Below are 16,710 nucleotides of genomic sequence, written 5' to 3'. Positions count from 1 at the left end.
ATCCTTAATCAATAATCAAAATAAAACTAGTGATCATAGTTATGACTTGAGGTCGTACAGAAAAATAATCCTTAATCAATAATCAAAATAAAACTAGTGATCATAGTTATGACTTGAGGTCGTACAGAAAAATTAAACTAGTAATAAGAATTGAAATTGAGGTCGTACAGAAAAATTAAACTAGCGATCAAAGTTAGAACTTGTGGTCGCAAAACAAAATACAACTAGTGGTCAAACTTTGAACTTGAGGTCATACAACAAATTTTAAGCTTTGCTTTGTTACTTACATCAAATAAGGTCCACTTTCAAACGAAACAATCTGTAAAATGTAATAAATTTAATATCGTGATCACCTTTCCAATGGAAGTGTTTTCCAAAGTATTAAAACTGCGATGTTTAGTTGCTTAAGACATTTTCATTGTAAAACTAATAACGATATTTAATTTAACCATCTAGTGGGATACTCATCTATTAGTAATCTATAAAAATGGTTTATAATAACTGAACCAGCATTTGCTTAATATCCTCAAAAGAATGAACTGAGTAATGTTGATCTTACAATAAAGATCAATAGCCCCACGACGTTCAATGTTGTCTGTAAGTATGTTTTGATCTTTAAAACATTAGTTTATATCTCCCTTCTAGACTATTTTGTACATGATACCAGTTAATTTGGCTTGGGTCCTGTAAGTCTAGGCAACTTATTTTTCGTAGGAAGCTTAAATAAATATCCGTTACTCAAAATTTACAGTACAGATACTGATTTTTGTCCTTCATGACCGTTATATAAAAACTTTATTTCTAAATTTCTTCACTCCATTGTATGTTTTAATCACCTTGAGACTAAAACAATTATCCAGTTCACAAACACAGATATTTTTCAACACGCGTGATTGATCTCGGATTAATCTCAGGTTTCTCGCACCAGAAAATCTAGTAGTTTCCATATCAAGTAGTTTCTAAGCCAGGGAAATGTGCTAGTTATATCAGACATGAGATAATATTGTAGATTTCGAAACAATACAGGAGTAAGATGGCGGGACTAATTTTGTCCTCGAGGAAAACGACAGAACAAAGTCAACTTTTCGAAAAGCTGGTGTAAGAACTCCACCCTCGTCAAAACGACTAAGCGTGAATCCTTATTGTAGGTGGCCAATGAAGCAGCAAGACTATGTGAGGAAAACGACACATTTCACTCGGCTTATGGATTTAATCATAGAACTGTGAAAAAACGACGTTCGCCATCACCGAATGTTCGTCTAAGAATATCTAATCGTGTTTTCCACTTCTTAGTCCTTCAATATTTCAGATTATCATACACTTTCACGTTTGTATCTTCTTTCTTCGAATGTTTCATCAGTTGCATTTCATGATAACCATATCTTTATGCCTTTTGCAATAGTTTTAACACACGTGCATTAGGTTTTGTCGTTAACGTCAAATATTTAAATGTGCGAAGATAAGTCAAATATCACAGGATTTTAAGTCTTTCATAATGATCAGTTAATAACCAGTTGAGTGAAAGCTATAAGGAAATATAGTCGCCCGCAGTAAAGTTAGTAGAAATTCCCAGTGGGTAGAGCTTCACCAATTTCAATCTTCACTTCCCCATAAAAATTTTATTTCCAAAGGACAGTGTACAATCATTAGAATTTCTATAGTTAAATATATTTAGAAAAAGAAGAACATATTCTACACACACAAAAATCTACAATTAATTATATTTTTAAAGTGAAAATTCAAAATAATGGCAACGACTTTCCACAAAAAGTATAACCATAAAAAATTTGGTTAGATCTTTTTTCACACAAAAATGTATTCACAAAAATAAGCAATATAAGAAAGTGATTTTAATAACTGGTTCTTTATCAGTAACTTTTAGCCCCTAAAAGGAAAAAAAATAATACATTTTTGTAATATGTTATCGTTTATTTGCATAAAAATGTTAACTATCTGTCTGTAAGTGAGGTTGGTTTCCAAGTCTATAGGTTTACTCGCTTACGTTGTATATTATTTGTACGACATTAAAATCAATTCGATACGAGACCCTGACTTGGAAACAGGTGTTATTCGAATATTTAAACAGTATACGGATTGAATACCACATGAATATAACCACTGACGTCTGTTTAGAAAGTGTTGGAAAGTTATCTAGCACTGCAAAAATGCAACTATATGTACTTTATCATAAAGTCGATAGACTCTATATGTAGGGATAGCCACGGTACTCAACAGGCATAATACAAACATGCACGCTAAAAAATCAACAGTGGCAGAGAGTTTTACTTTAAAAGATGATTGCCACTCAGTGTCATTTATTTCTCTATCCAACAAGCCCATAAACAAGGCAAGAAACCGGCGCTAAAATACCAAACCAGAAAGTGACCAACCCACCAAATTTTTCATCTCTCTTGTTCTTGTTTCAGTCGATAAAGCTCTATAACTACTTTATCACTAACGTCAGTTTAAACCTAAGTCTCCACTCTATGTGTTTCTGGGCAGTGCACGATGTCATTCCTTAGTCGTTATAACTAGTAATAGTTAAAAAATAATAATCATAATTCTAGTGTTTACAAACGATGTTATTATTACCCCTTGAAGTTAGCTTTCTCATAAATATATGGTGTTCCTTTAAGAAGCTTACGTACAGGGTGAAACAGGAATTACCAAACAATAACAGACGAACATTAGATGACTGTAACATCTAGAATACTCAATGTTTTGTACACAATACAATCGGTGTCTTTAGGGAGCCAACCCCTATATTATCTATGAAGTGAAAGAGTAAGAAAAATCAATACACATAATATTAAGTTTTATTACACACATTCATAGAATAGACTAATTTTCAGTCAGGGGAAAAAAACCGTCACAAAATAAGTAATAAAAACATTTTGTAAATATATAATGATGTAGGGATGCAACTGCCAAAAATAAAGCAATCAAGAACATATTAATGATACAATTATACGTAGATCATCCCTACATAACTTTCAATACTAAAATTTAATGTTACACTGTAAGATGCATACTTGACTTTAATATTACTGCAGTTGGAAGTTATATATTCCTGACTGTTGGTATGCAGTTTGTTTGTCATAATATCATGTCATGTCAGGACAAATATCAATGTAGTGTAACTAGTAGCCTAGAACTTACGTACAAGGGAAATATGTCTTGATTATCACAGACGATTACAGATTCTCGTTGCGAGGTCGATCGAATTGACCGACTTCGTAACCATTTTGTGCTCATTCATTTTATAGTGTAACATAAATTGTTAATATTGAAAGTCGTGTAAGGATGATCTATGTACGGCTGTATCGTCCTTATATTCTTGTTTGCATTATTTTTGGTACTGCCATCCCTACATCATTTTACATTTGCAAAATGTTTTTTATGACCTGTATTTGCTGAAATAATGCACAGTTTGCCAGGGCCGAAATATTGATTTTTGTCATCTCATATATGTGCATTAACAAGAAAGTGGGTTAGTTTGAAAAGCGAAAACAAGCTATGTTTACATGATTCATCAGAGATGCGATAGTCAATTCACACATATCATATGTACGGTACTACTAATAGTAGTAATGGGCCAGATGTGCAAAACAAATTAAAATTTCAGACACACTATAAACAACAATTAAACAAAACTTTATACGCATTTTACACACACTGTTGACTTGTAAACAAACCAACTGCAGAGTAACAAGCCACCAAAGCACATAAGAAAGTCGGAGTACAAACAAAACTTTCATAAAACCACAAATTTGTCAATCTAACTATCTGACTAGCGTTGTTGGAAAGGCAGAGCTTTCTCCTGCCTTCACCTTATGCAAATCTAAATGCACACGATTGAATTACGCTAACTTAGCTAAAAACTATTTCCTTAGTTTTACTCATAACCTTGGTAATAACAAGTAATAACAATAACCATTTTCCAACATTACTAACGAGCTAACAATACACTAGTAGCCATATTCTATGATTACAAGCAAGCTCTGTGAGTTGACAAGCAACAATCTGCCTTCGTATAATGTGCACAATCTATGTGATCAGCCTCCAGCTGTATGAGCTAGATAAAAAAAAAACGTGGATTACGTAGATTTTCTATATCTAGGTTCTAACTATGATATAACCTTAGAAAGCGAAATTTTCAGTTTTATACATCTTGCTGGAGGGTTCTTTGTTAGACAAAGCAATTCTATCATAGCAGTCTATGCCTAAGACGTGAGGACGAAATCTACCACTGCTAAAGTCTGACACGGTTTGCTCGAGCGCTCTGGACTTAAAACAAGAACGATAAGTTGTATAATTTAGCTTTGAATTTTTTTTCAAACTAAGTGTGACTTATTGACATCTAAGGTTGTATTTGAAACAGTGCGATTTTTTAAGATATGATTTCAAAGAACTAAAATGAGATCCGACCAATTCTACCTCGTGTTTTCCTTTCAACTTTGATCCAATTATAAATTTGAATTGAGTTTTATCAGTAGCTAATTCGTTCTAAATACTCAAAAAAGATAAAAAATCACCAGTTTTGTTAGCATTCTTTTGGCCAACTCTTTACCAGTCAGATAGTTATAATGTCTCCCATAAGTAAAGTATGACTATTGGAGATTCCTGTCTCGCTTCCGACATCAAACACCCCCTTATGATGTCATGCATTTCGTTAAAGTCACGTAACTTGATTAAATAAATGTATCTGTACTTGACTGCTGAAACAAAGTTTACAAGAGAGAAATTTAACCATATATACTTTTCATTTAGTTTGAACAATTACCAAGTTACAAAAAACACACAAAGTCTAGAATGGGCTGACCGATGGCCACACCCATTTTGAAGTTGCACTGTGTCAAAAACCACCAAGTGTTGCAATGTTAAACCGCTCATTCCTACCTTGTTTCCTTACTATTTTGGTGCTCCTATTTTTACTTCCTAATTCTTTTATTTAAAATTTCTTACACTTGTAGAGAGAGAGAGAGAGAAATGTATTAAGAATAATAAGTGATCTTCTCCGTTTGATACGTGTTGCACCTCTGCCTTCCACACATATAAATATATAAATGTGATAAGTATAATTAGTGTTCATCTCCCTTTAACATGTGTTGCGTTTCTGCCTTCCACACACATGAGGACAGAAATTTACTAAGTATAACCAGTGCTTTTCTGCTTTTGATACATGTGTCATCTCTGCCTTCTTCCTCAGTACGCAAAATATAATTCATAATTTATAACTTATAAAGTTGTATTTATTTTCATTTGGAGCTATCAAAGGTCATGCATGTTATACTTATTCATTAAAACTAGAATAGTGAGTTTAGGACTATAAGAGCAATGGCAGATCATATATACCATCCAATCAAAATGCCAGAAAAGGATCTTACATTTAGATAGTTTTTGCCATTTATGTTCTATGTTAATAGAAGTTGATGGAGGTTTCCAATAATTACTGCTATACATAATAGTACCTATGTCAATTAAATCAAATAGATATTATTCCAATTACTGCTTGCAGAATCTGTTGAATAAAACAGAGAGTGGTTAAATTGTACAAAAAAAAAAGTTTTTGCAATGTGACCAAAGCAATTCTCTTTGTACCAACATGAAAATTTTAAACCGTCATAACTCATATCGTTCAAAGGTTGGGAAAAGGCGCGATTGGTCAATACATAAACTGCAATAGTTACCAGCAGACACTTGGCGTTCTATATTTCTGACTGGGGGAGGACTTTTGGATTGTTCATTGACAAGGCTGGAGAAAGACTGAGACAAAGACTGATTATACAAACAACTAAAGTGTAGAAATATGAACACACTTTAATACTTTAGAATTACAGTTACTAAAGCGTATGTTGGATATTACGAATATACTAGCAGGTTAAGATCATCATTAAGAAGACAAATCTCAGTACAGTAGATTACAGTACAGTAAATAAACTTAATATATATATATTTATATACTCTAAGCTAGGTTGTATAAATCAGATATTAAATACATAAACTTATGGATTTTTTTTTCTTTTTTCAAATAAGTTTTTCCAGAGCAACACTAACAAAATCTACTGAATCATATAATTATTCAGAAAACATTGAAAATTCTCGTTAAACTGGAAAGAGCAACAAATTTTAATACGCATAATTCGGATATTGTGAATGCGTGTTTTTTTTTATAGCATGCTTCTCATTTCTGAATTAATATTGCAGTTATTGAAACTTCAACAGCTTCTCTTTATATTTTACTAACATTATAACTGAAACGCTTGAAACGTTTCAGATTTTTAGACGTTTCAGACTGACGACGAAAAATGATTACCTATTTATGTAATGGTAAGTCTGTTCTTTGTTTAAAGCGAAAAACTGAAGAACAGGCGATCTGCCTCGTGCTCACCATAGAGATCGAACCCCGAATTTAGCCTTATAATACCTCAAGTTACCTCTGAGCCACCAGGGAAGGGAGAGGGGAGTAACTCTTGTTAATAATTAATCTTTACAATAGCCCGTGGATAACATTTCTTTCTTTTTTTTAGTTTCACACACACTTCCAATGTTCTTACTCTTTTAGAAACTTTTCTTCTTTCCGTTTCTCAAGCCTAGATGAATGCACAAAAAGATAATCAAATAGAGTACTTCATCACTTGCAGCGTTGTTATGAGGGCCTCTTTACTTGAAGCATCATTTTAATATTAATGAAATGTTGTCTTGGTTAGCAAATTCAGTACAATATTCAGTGGTACTACATGAGGAAGCATAACGAAACTTCCGTACAGAAGCTCCTATCTAAACTTAGCTGACGAACGTACGTCGCTTGTCAAAAGCTCAGGCTTTCATCATGGCTTTGAAAGCCTGAGGTGCACGTGTGCTTTAGACACAGACAAGAGTGGTTTAGCTTTCGTTGTTCATTACTTAATGAAATTTGGGGCGTGATCCTTTTGTTGTCGAGACAAGTTGAATAATTTAAGACATAAAAACTCTTTATGCAGGTGAAAACGCAAAAATATATAATTTTCAGTGACGAATTTTAGTTAAACATATTTCTTAATGTGTGTATTACAGCATTAGTTTTTGATTCTATTTTCTCGAATGGTCGAGAACATGTGCACAGTTAATGTAAAGTATTATATCGGATCTGAATGATAGTTGTTTTTTGTATTCGGGGGTTTGTGTTGCTTAATCATTTGAGCATTCAAAATTAGGAGTATTCCATACTTTTTGGAGCAACATAATAAACAAAATGTCAGAGGTTTTGATTGGTATTTAGCTTGACTATAGTGAAATGATACCTCATTCTCTAACTTCTCACATATTCGTGTATAAAACTAAATAATAACAATCGGAACTTTAACTTACTAAACACGAAGTCAAAATTAATCAGAAAGTTCTATAACTTCCAAACCTCTTCAGTCGCATTTTATAAATATCTAGAACACGTTATAACTATATTTATTTAGAAACAAATATAAAACTATGTTTGAAATTTAAATTTGAAAAATGTACAACACATGGATTATATTTTATGGTCCGTAAGACAAGTGGAAAGTCCGTATAGTTTCTTTTATATCTTTAACTGCACTTAAACATGTCTGCGGACTTACAACACTAGAATCTGGGTTTCGATACCCATGGTGGGCAGAGCATGACAAGTCATTAACAATACCGTGAAATGTGTACTTCAAGAAAGCATGATACGTCATTAACAATACCGTGAAATGTGTACTTCAAGAGAGCATGATAACTCATTAACAATACCGTGAAATGTGTACTTCAAGAGAGCATGATAAGTCATTAACAATACCGTGAAATGTGTACTACGAGAGAGCATGATACGTCATTAACAATACCGTGAAATGTGTACTACAAGAGAGCATGATAAGTCATTAACAATACCATGAAATGTGTACTTCAAGAGAGCATGATAGGTCATTAACAATACCATGAAATGTGTACTTCAAGAGAGCATGATACGTTATTAACAATACCATGAAATGTGTACTTCAAGAGAGCATGATAAGTCATTAACAATACCGTGAAATGTGTACTTCAAGAGAGCATGATAAGTCATTAACAATACCATGAAATGTGTACTTCAAGAGAGCATGATAAGTCATTAACAATACTTCTCTATGTAGCGAGTCTAATCTGTATGATCATAGTTTAGTTGACAAACCTTTTAGAAGGTTCTACTTTTTACAACAAAACAAATTATTAAAGGCAGCCAGACGGATTATATTGACGAAAAAGAAACCAGCCTCCACTGTTAAAGCATAAGAGTTATTATTTTATTATTGTTCTTATTTTTCTGAAGTGGTCTACAACTTCGTGATCTACGAATATCCACTGTCCATTTATACATATTTGAGCTATTTCTAGTACAGCAATACAACTTTAAAACAAATACTTCTCAATCATTTAAGATTTTATTTGTGCCTTCAAAATAATTAAAGTATGAAATGAAACGAAAGCCCATTGAAAATGATATATCACTAAGAACCATTTCGGATTGATGACTTCATACTTTATACCAGTGCATTTTCTTTCATTTCATTGCATATGAAATTTGTAATTGGACATCTATTTGGTTATGAAGAATACCTGTGTCACTGTTGTTGGAGTCTTTTAGTTATCTTTAGGTAATTTTGGATATTATTTATTTTATTGCGTCTCGAAATGTCCGTTGGTTCTTAAACCTACCTATTTTAATGTCTTTTGAGTTTCTTAACTATATATCAGTTCATGGTATGCTGAAGAATGGTTGTTTTAAAATGGTTGAACTATATTAATTATTATTAAGTGTTTCTGAAGAATATCTCTTCTGATGTGATTTGAGTTTCCAATCATCAAGCCATTGACGGTTCCAGAGAAATGTCCATTGTAGCGTGGTTGAAGTTTTTATGTTATTTTCCATTTGTTTTGACAAAAACCGAATGCTGAGTTACTCTCATACTGACTGAAATTTCGATAAATCTGAACAGTTTGGTTAAAGACTATGCATTAGTATTCCGTGATTATAAATAAATATTATTTCATTATGGTTGAATTTCATAAATAGTTTTATTCATTTATTCTTTATAATATTTGTTTCATAGTCACTTGAAGCCAGATGGAATATTTAACGGTTCTAGAGAGTGGCCATCAGCGTGTAGCATCCAGCAGTTCCGAAAAAACCGGATTATACCTGTTTCTGGTAGTGTGAAATGTGTAATTATGATATTATAATTCCGAAGAAAAGCACCCATTCCTTGATGCTTGGAATTTATAAGTTATCATTTATTTATTCAAAAGAAGAAACTTTTGAACACACTTGGAAACTGCCCTAAAGAATACATGTTTTTGTGCCTCCGTCTTCTGCTCTGATCATAAAATCAACATCTTGCACATATTTATTCATACAACCTAAAGTATTTATAGATTTAAGATTTTGTGGAATATTCATCATTACGGCTATTCATAAACTGAAAGTATTTGTAGAATGTATTGATAGATTTTCTAGAGTAGTGTTTACAAACTTAAAATCATGGCAGATTTCGATAATAAGATCATGATGAAACGAGCGTCTCGACAGGTTGCCATCTACACTGCTGTTTCTTTTTGACATAATCTGTTTATCTCCATCAGTATATCGTCATACACATTATTGGCCCTTGAAATCTTCATTGATTTGCCTTCTTGTTTTTCTTATACAATTCTCCTGCATAAAATCCTGAAATAAAGAACTTATAACACTTGTTTTTCTCACATATATTTCATGAAGATCTTGTGGTACATGTTACGCCTGACGTAAGAAAAGTAATATGAAATAAAAGACTTCCGGTATATGTTAAGTTTCAGGTATGTGATGTAATATGAAATAGATTTTGTGACACAAAGTTAAGCTTCGCGTTTGTGATTTAATAGTATATTGGATTTACATTTTAGTTTAACTAATAGTTGTTGATTTTTTTTACATATATAATCAGACTTGACTAGATGTCTAAGGTGTTTTAGTTGTGGGGTTTCAAACGTTATATTATGAAGTAATAGCACAAAGTATATATATTTTTGTGGTGTCGTTATTGTTCTGAGACGACATGCTTGGCTACTCGCCTGTCAACCGAAAGGAAGACCTGATCAGTGAAGAAGCCGACGTACAATTGAAGCATTCTGTCTATCATGTATTCGCCTATTAACCATTCAGAGAAAAACTACTATTCTAACCTTGAAGTTAACCTTCATGCTAAGCCTTGAAATGAATTTCGAAAATGCTATTTTACTTGGTATATATTTAAAACGATTCTATCACACAAAGATCTCCTCCATGCTTGTAACAGTTTGTCAGCTGTGGAAGAAAAAAAATAATTAAATAAACAAAAAGGGATACTGTCTATCTCTCTACAACCACCTTGACATAATTACAATATATATAAACACAACATTGAATGACGTACAGTTAAAAACACACATTTTTCATATATTTGTCATCACAAAGCAAACATATATATCTAAAATCTGCCAGGTTCGGTTGCAGTTTCACAGTGGTCACCAATTATTTTCAACACTGGGCTATTTCAGATGATGGCCATAAAGCCAAGGGGCGGGCCTGAGCTTGTTGCGGAAGACCATTCCCCAAATGTATTTTTGTTTACTTTTTTGGTATCATACCATAGTGTGAGCCACGAATCAGGCTGTTGAGGGCTACTGCAATATAAGTTTCAAATTGTCGTTTCGTAGATCTAGCCCTCTCGTCTTTAGAACGGGTATAATTTTCTAGTATGTTGAACATGTAACTAATTGATATTAATTTTCTACAGAAAATAAATATTATGACACAAGTACTCATCTACACTGTACAAATATTTCCACACCATTATTAAGCCTACACTGGGTAAATTAGAGATAAACTTAAAATCAAATTAACAATAAAGAAAAAAAGCTCCTGTCTTCCGATCACCAAATGAAAAACTTAGTTTCGATGACAGATTGGGTTAATAACGTTGGTTTATGTACTATCATTGACTCACACATAAGTTTTGTTTTGTAAGTTACAAGTCTCTGAAGAGATAAAATGGCTTCGAGGTTGTTACGAGTAGAACACTTACAATTCTATTAAAGGTAAATATTAGTACTTTTTGTTTTTCTTGTGCAACATATTTTCTTTAAAAATTTTATTACAATTAGTAAAAACAGGAATTACAAAAAAAAGTATAAATTTAATTGAAAAACTTTTTTGTCAAATGTAGAGATTTTAACACATTTAACTGATTATGAAAGAACTTTAAATGTATCAGCTTGTTCGGCTGAAAAGGATAATGGGATGGTGACCATTGGAAAAAGACATAGACCGAGGTCGTGGCGTCATCTCATGTCTATTTTATGAACTACCGAGGTCGTATAATGAAATAAAAAAGAGAGAGAATAATCTTCAAGTTAGTAACAGTAACTGTAACAGATGACACATTAAAAAAAAACATTTATGTTGCTAAAATTAAGTAATTTGAGATTTCATTCAAATCTGTTGTGGCGTCATCTCATGTCTATTTTAAAAATTACGTTGATGTAATATATTACTTGTTCCAACAACATTTATCTCGGGCCTCAGCTTCTCAGTAAGTATCTCTATTTTATTCGGAGGCTCTGTTCAACATTGGCCCTTGCTAAGATTTTAAACAATTTGGAAGGAACACAAATGACACATCCCCTTTGGACTTAGGGCATGTTCAAGTTCTTTAATTCGCGTTATCAGTTTTCTTTTAAAAGAACCAAAGTACCCTTGCCGACAGCAAGAACAAGTACATTTACAAACAGCCTATGATTATTGTAAACTTCGAGTCTGGTCCTCCAATTTAAAGACAAGCCGTAGGCAACAATTTGGTTTAAGCCTAATGAACTTATAGTTAATCGCTCATTATTCAACATATGTTTTGAGTGAAGTGAAAACAAGTTTTAGTTCATGATTTAAAATTTAGTATCCCTAATAGGCTTCAGTTTGAGGATTATTTTGTACAATTTCAACAGCTTTTCATATATTGTCATATCAACCCATCTGAAATAACTCAGATCAGTTCTTTTAGTAATATTAGAACTAGGATAACTGATACAGTGTCGACTGTTTTTAATAATTACAATAGTGGATATAAAATTTTCTTAATTCTGAGTTTAGAATAATTTAAAATTTTTAAAGAATTTAAGAAAAATTATAGTGTTGTTATTTCCAAATCAGACAAAGGAATTAATATTGTAATGTTAGAAAAAGATCATTATTATTTAATTAAAGCAGTAGATATTGTTAATGATTATACTAAATTTGTCAAGCTGCGTTATAGTCCTACTGATAAAAAGGAAGCTAGTTGTAAAGATACCTACTGAAATTGAAGAAAGATAATGTTCTCAACGATAAACAATACCTGAACATTAAACCGTTAAGAAGTTAACCAAGTATTTTTATGGTTTGCCTACAATTCATAAAGAACGATGTCCTTTACAACCAGTAGTTTCTAACATTGGAACCTACAGTCATGCTTTAGCCGATTTTTTAGTTGCGTTCCTGAAGAAGTTTATGGCTAATTAATACATTTTAAAAGACAGTTTTTAGTGTTCTCGTGAAATACAAAAAGTGTTGTTTGATAATAATGTGGACAGTTTTGATGTAGAATCGTTATATACAAACATACCTTTAGAAGAAAATATAAAGTTAAATAAGTGCTGATCTGATTTACAATGACAATTCCAGCAACTTGACTATAACAAAATCAGCGTATTTGAAATTAACGAGCTTTGCTACCAAAGTACCTTTTTTTTCAATTGAATGACAAATTATATGGTTCGGTTGACGACGTTGCTATGGGTTGGAGATGGGCGCTATCTTGAACCAATGTATTTCTGTGTTTCCATGAAATACACTGGCTAAAAAATGCCCTCTTTGTTATTAGAAGTATGTTGATGACACCACCGTTTTCAAGAACTCTGATCAAACTTCTCAATTTTTTCACTATTTATAGTAGCATGAAGTTCACTACGAAACATCAGCAGGATCATAATAATGGTTCAATGTTTTCAAATCAAACTAAAATGGACTCTTTATTTCTATTAACATGCATTTTCCAATATTGAAATGTTTCCATTAAAAGTTAAGGTTACTTTTATGACGAATATAAATTCCACAAATTTTAATAATTCTCCGTTAATCTAATAATTTTTAACCAAGATAAACTTTCTCTTGTGATACACGAACTGGGTCGAAATCTCGTAAAATGATATGTTCCAATCAACTATATTTGCACTATCAAATAGCATAGGAAAATAAGTAAGGTTGTTGGTTAGTCTTCCAGAAAATGGGTGTTATAATGAAACCTATAGTTTAAATTTATAAAGAAAGTACTGTTTTATTCCACTGTATGTATGAGTGATGTTTAATAGTAAGTTAATGATTATCGATGCTGTAATATGATGTCATGTAAAAAAATTCAACTGTTCTATATTTAGTGACTTAAACCTGATACTGTCTGTTAATAATCGTCAGGGGGGGGGGTTAAAAAAAACAAAGTATTTTTGCATATGAAACGAAAGATGTTTGTTGTTGTTGTTTTTGTTAGAAATTTGTGTTAAATTACCGTTTCTATACCTTATAATCAGTATTAACTTACCATTTGCCAAGTTCGTAATAATAAAATATCTCATGTAGATTTGTGCCAGGACGCAATATAAAAACAATCATTTAGCTGTCGGTCTATACAGTTTCCTCCAAATATACTTACTAATGTGAAAGTTGGATAATTCTCCATATTTTTTATAAGGAACTTAATTATTTAAACTATTATATTGGACCAATACAAAATAATTACTAAATTTATTAATATCATCCAAAGTTTTGGATAAAAAAGAAAAACGTAGCTCAGTAATAAGTCTGAGAGCTTATAATACTAAGAACCAGGTTCCTATACCCGTGATGGGCACAGCACAGATAGCCCATTGTGTAGCTTTGTGCTTTATTTTATGTATGACCTAAAAAAAACAATAGCCTATTTTACCACATGCTATTTTTGGGGGTAAAAGTTAATTTTTTCCAAAAACGAAAAACAGTTAATAAAAAAAATTCATCAAGCCAATAACATTATTTTCCTCTAACGACATTTTGAGTGCAATATGATATTATTCTTGTTGTCAAAATATTAATGTTAAAGATATTTAATCATTCAGTCACTCTACACTTCATTACTAGTTAATTGTGTTTTTAAATAAGTTCTTTTTTTAGTAAAAAAACGAAAACAAATAAGTTGTCAAACTCCACTTGATAGAAACAAATTACCTTGAGTGAGGATAAAAATTAAAACTTTGAGAAATTCCTCTTATGTCACAGCGGCATGTCTGCAGACTTACAACGCTAGAAACTGGGTTTCGATATCCGTGATGGGCAGAGCACAGATAGCCCATTGTGAAGCTTTGTGCTTAACTTCGAACAAACAAACCTCTTATGGATGTTCTATAAAATACCACTTTTTTTCTCTCCGGTTCGCTCTATGGGGCGCTCTAAAAGAAAGAAAATATTTCTAAACCTTATTCATACACTCTATAATATAAACACACACACACATACATATATAAATATATATATTAGTAAAAAAACATGGTCTGTTTGTTTATTCAGAGCAGATGCACATTGGGCTAGTCGCTGTGCCCGCCGCGGGGTATTAAACTCTCGATTTTTTAACTTACCTCTGATCCACCAGGGGACAGTGTTTTTTCACAGTTCTAGATATTTGCATGAGAGGTCACGTAAACACAATTTACTTCTCAAAGCTCAAGTACAAGTGTTTAGTTCAACTCGTATTTAATAATAGAAATTCACGTTTTTTTCTGTTCTTTCCATTTTTACAGTTGAACTTGAAGGTGCAGTAGTAGTGCGCTGGCTTACTTATCTTAATCATTGAGTTAACGGCAAAATATTCTAGAATCGTAAGGTGGAATTCTTCTCGCGGATGAAACTGAAGCCTATTGAAGATAGGCACAACGTTATATTCCTTTACTGTAAATGTAATTAAACAGTGGTTAGTGTGTCACTGTGTGAGAAGTCTGGTGTTGAAATCCGAGGCAGGGAAGTATATTAGTTTATTACGAAAAAAGAAAATATGTTATTCATTAGTGCCAAACTAGTGGTCGAACCTGAGGCTGAAGTTAGACCTAAAGATGGGCCTTGTTTTTGAGAGGGAAATAATATACTTATAATTTTATATAGTAATTTGAGAAGTGCCACGGAAAGCTGTGTAGGCAAAATTTTAGAATGAATAATTTCCTAGGACTAACATTTGACCAAAAATTAACGTGGGTCAAACATACAAATAACATTTTAACAAAAATCTGGAAACGCACAAATTATGCAAGAAGTCTAATAGGCAAAACCCAGGGAACATCACCTGATAACATTATTAAAATATACAAAACATACATTCGACCAATAATAGAATATGCCAGTCTGGCATGGATAAACACAGTTCCTAAGCACATAAACAAACTACAAAGAATACAAAACACATTAATCACCTCAGCATACAGAGTCCCCTGTAGCACATCATCAACATTTATGCACAGATACGCTAATATACAAACAATAGCCGATAGACTCTTGCCTAATACTCTAAATTACTTTGAAAAAATTGGCAAAAGAACAACCTACTTTGTGAACTCAACTGTTATTACATACATGATGGAAATAGACCTATGCATTATGGACTTATATAAGCAATGCAAAACACAGAATGTAACTGTGGATACGTACATGGACATTGCCCTGAAAGGGGTCGGAGCAAGTGCGGTTTACTCCGATCCTCTTGTAGTATCAACAATCTACATTCACAGATGACATACCACAGTCCGGAAAGGAGGAAGAGGTCCCAGCGCACCTGACCCTCCTAGGTCACAAAGACCTAAATTCCTATCAGGAAGAGAGAGAGTGCCACGGAATGACCCAATTAGGTTAGTTTTTACTATAGTACATCTTGCCTGGTAGTGGTATGCAAGATGTCTTGGATTGCAATCTGAGGTGGGAAAGTATGTTGTGAAAAAATAAATTGCCAGATGTACTATAATTTATAAACAAACTGTACATATTGTAATGGCAAACAGAATTGCAATATTTATTTTAACTTGGAAAAATTAAATTAGGCTTTCTGGTGCACTTATGTAAATTGCAAAAAAAATAAAATGATGATAATAACAACAATGGCTTTTGAGAGTTGACTTGAAACTGTGGCATGAAAGTAAGGAATCTGACTAGAGCTTTAAACATTTGTTCTGGTAGAAAAGATATCATTCTCAGGAGAAAAATTTCAATTAAATTTTGAAAATATTAAAAAATATGTAGAACTGTTGGCCTTAAGATTTATCTTAAAAATTTAAAGAAGCTAAGTAAAGAGATGTTGAGAGATTGCTTAATATTCAGGAAATTCCTAATGATTGAAACTTGAATTTGAAAGATTGCAAATATGAACATTGCTTGAAAAAAGGGCTTGTCAAGGAAGACTAAATAACAGATCTTCCAGTTGCATATTTGTTTGTTTGTAAAAGCTCAGAAGCTATTTTTAGAGATAACTTGTTTGATAAAAAAGCATTTTAAAAGTTGATACTTGATAGATTATAATCAGCTTGGTTTTAGAAAATATATTTGTTTGCTTAACTAATGTATTGATAGTATTCTTTTTTTGTTTGAACAAGACAACTAAGTGAATCACTGAATGCAAT

The 16,710-nt window shown here is 32.3% G+C and overlaps 1 long non-coding RNA gene across 1 annotated transcript in view; it reads left to right on the top strand.

Moving 5' to 3' along the window:
* Nucleotides 1–14,771: 14,771 nt before the first annotated feature.
* Nucleotides 14,772–16,710, top strand: part of LOC111085429 — an 11,298-nt gene continuing 9,359 nt past the window's right edge. Inside the window, exon 1 of the long non-coding RNA XR_002610263.1 lies at nt 14,772–15,945. This is a non-coding gene — a long non-coding RNA (uncharacterized LOC111085429). The remainder of the gene's footprint in view (nt 15,946–16,710) is intronic.

Source organism: Limulus polyphemus, unplaced genomic scaffold (genome assembly GCF_000517525.1).
Source record: "Limulus polyphemus unplaced genomic scaffold, Limulus_polyphemus-2.1.2 Scaffold384, whole genome shotgun sequence".
Classification (NCBI taxonomy): Eukaryota; Metazoa; Arthropoda; class Merostomata; order Xiphosura; family Limulidae; genus Limulus; species Limulus polyphemus.
This window is presented reverse-complemented; position numbering and strand designations above follow the sequence as displayed.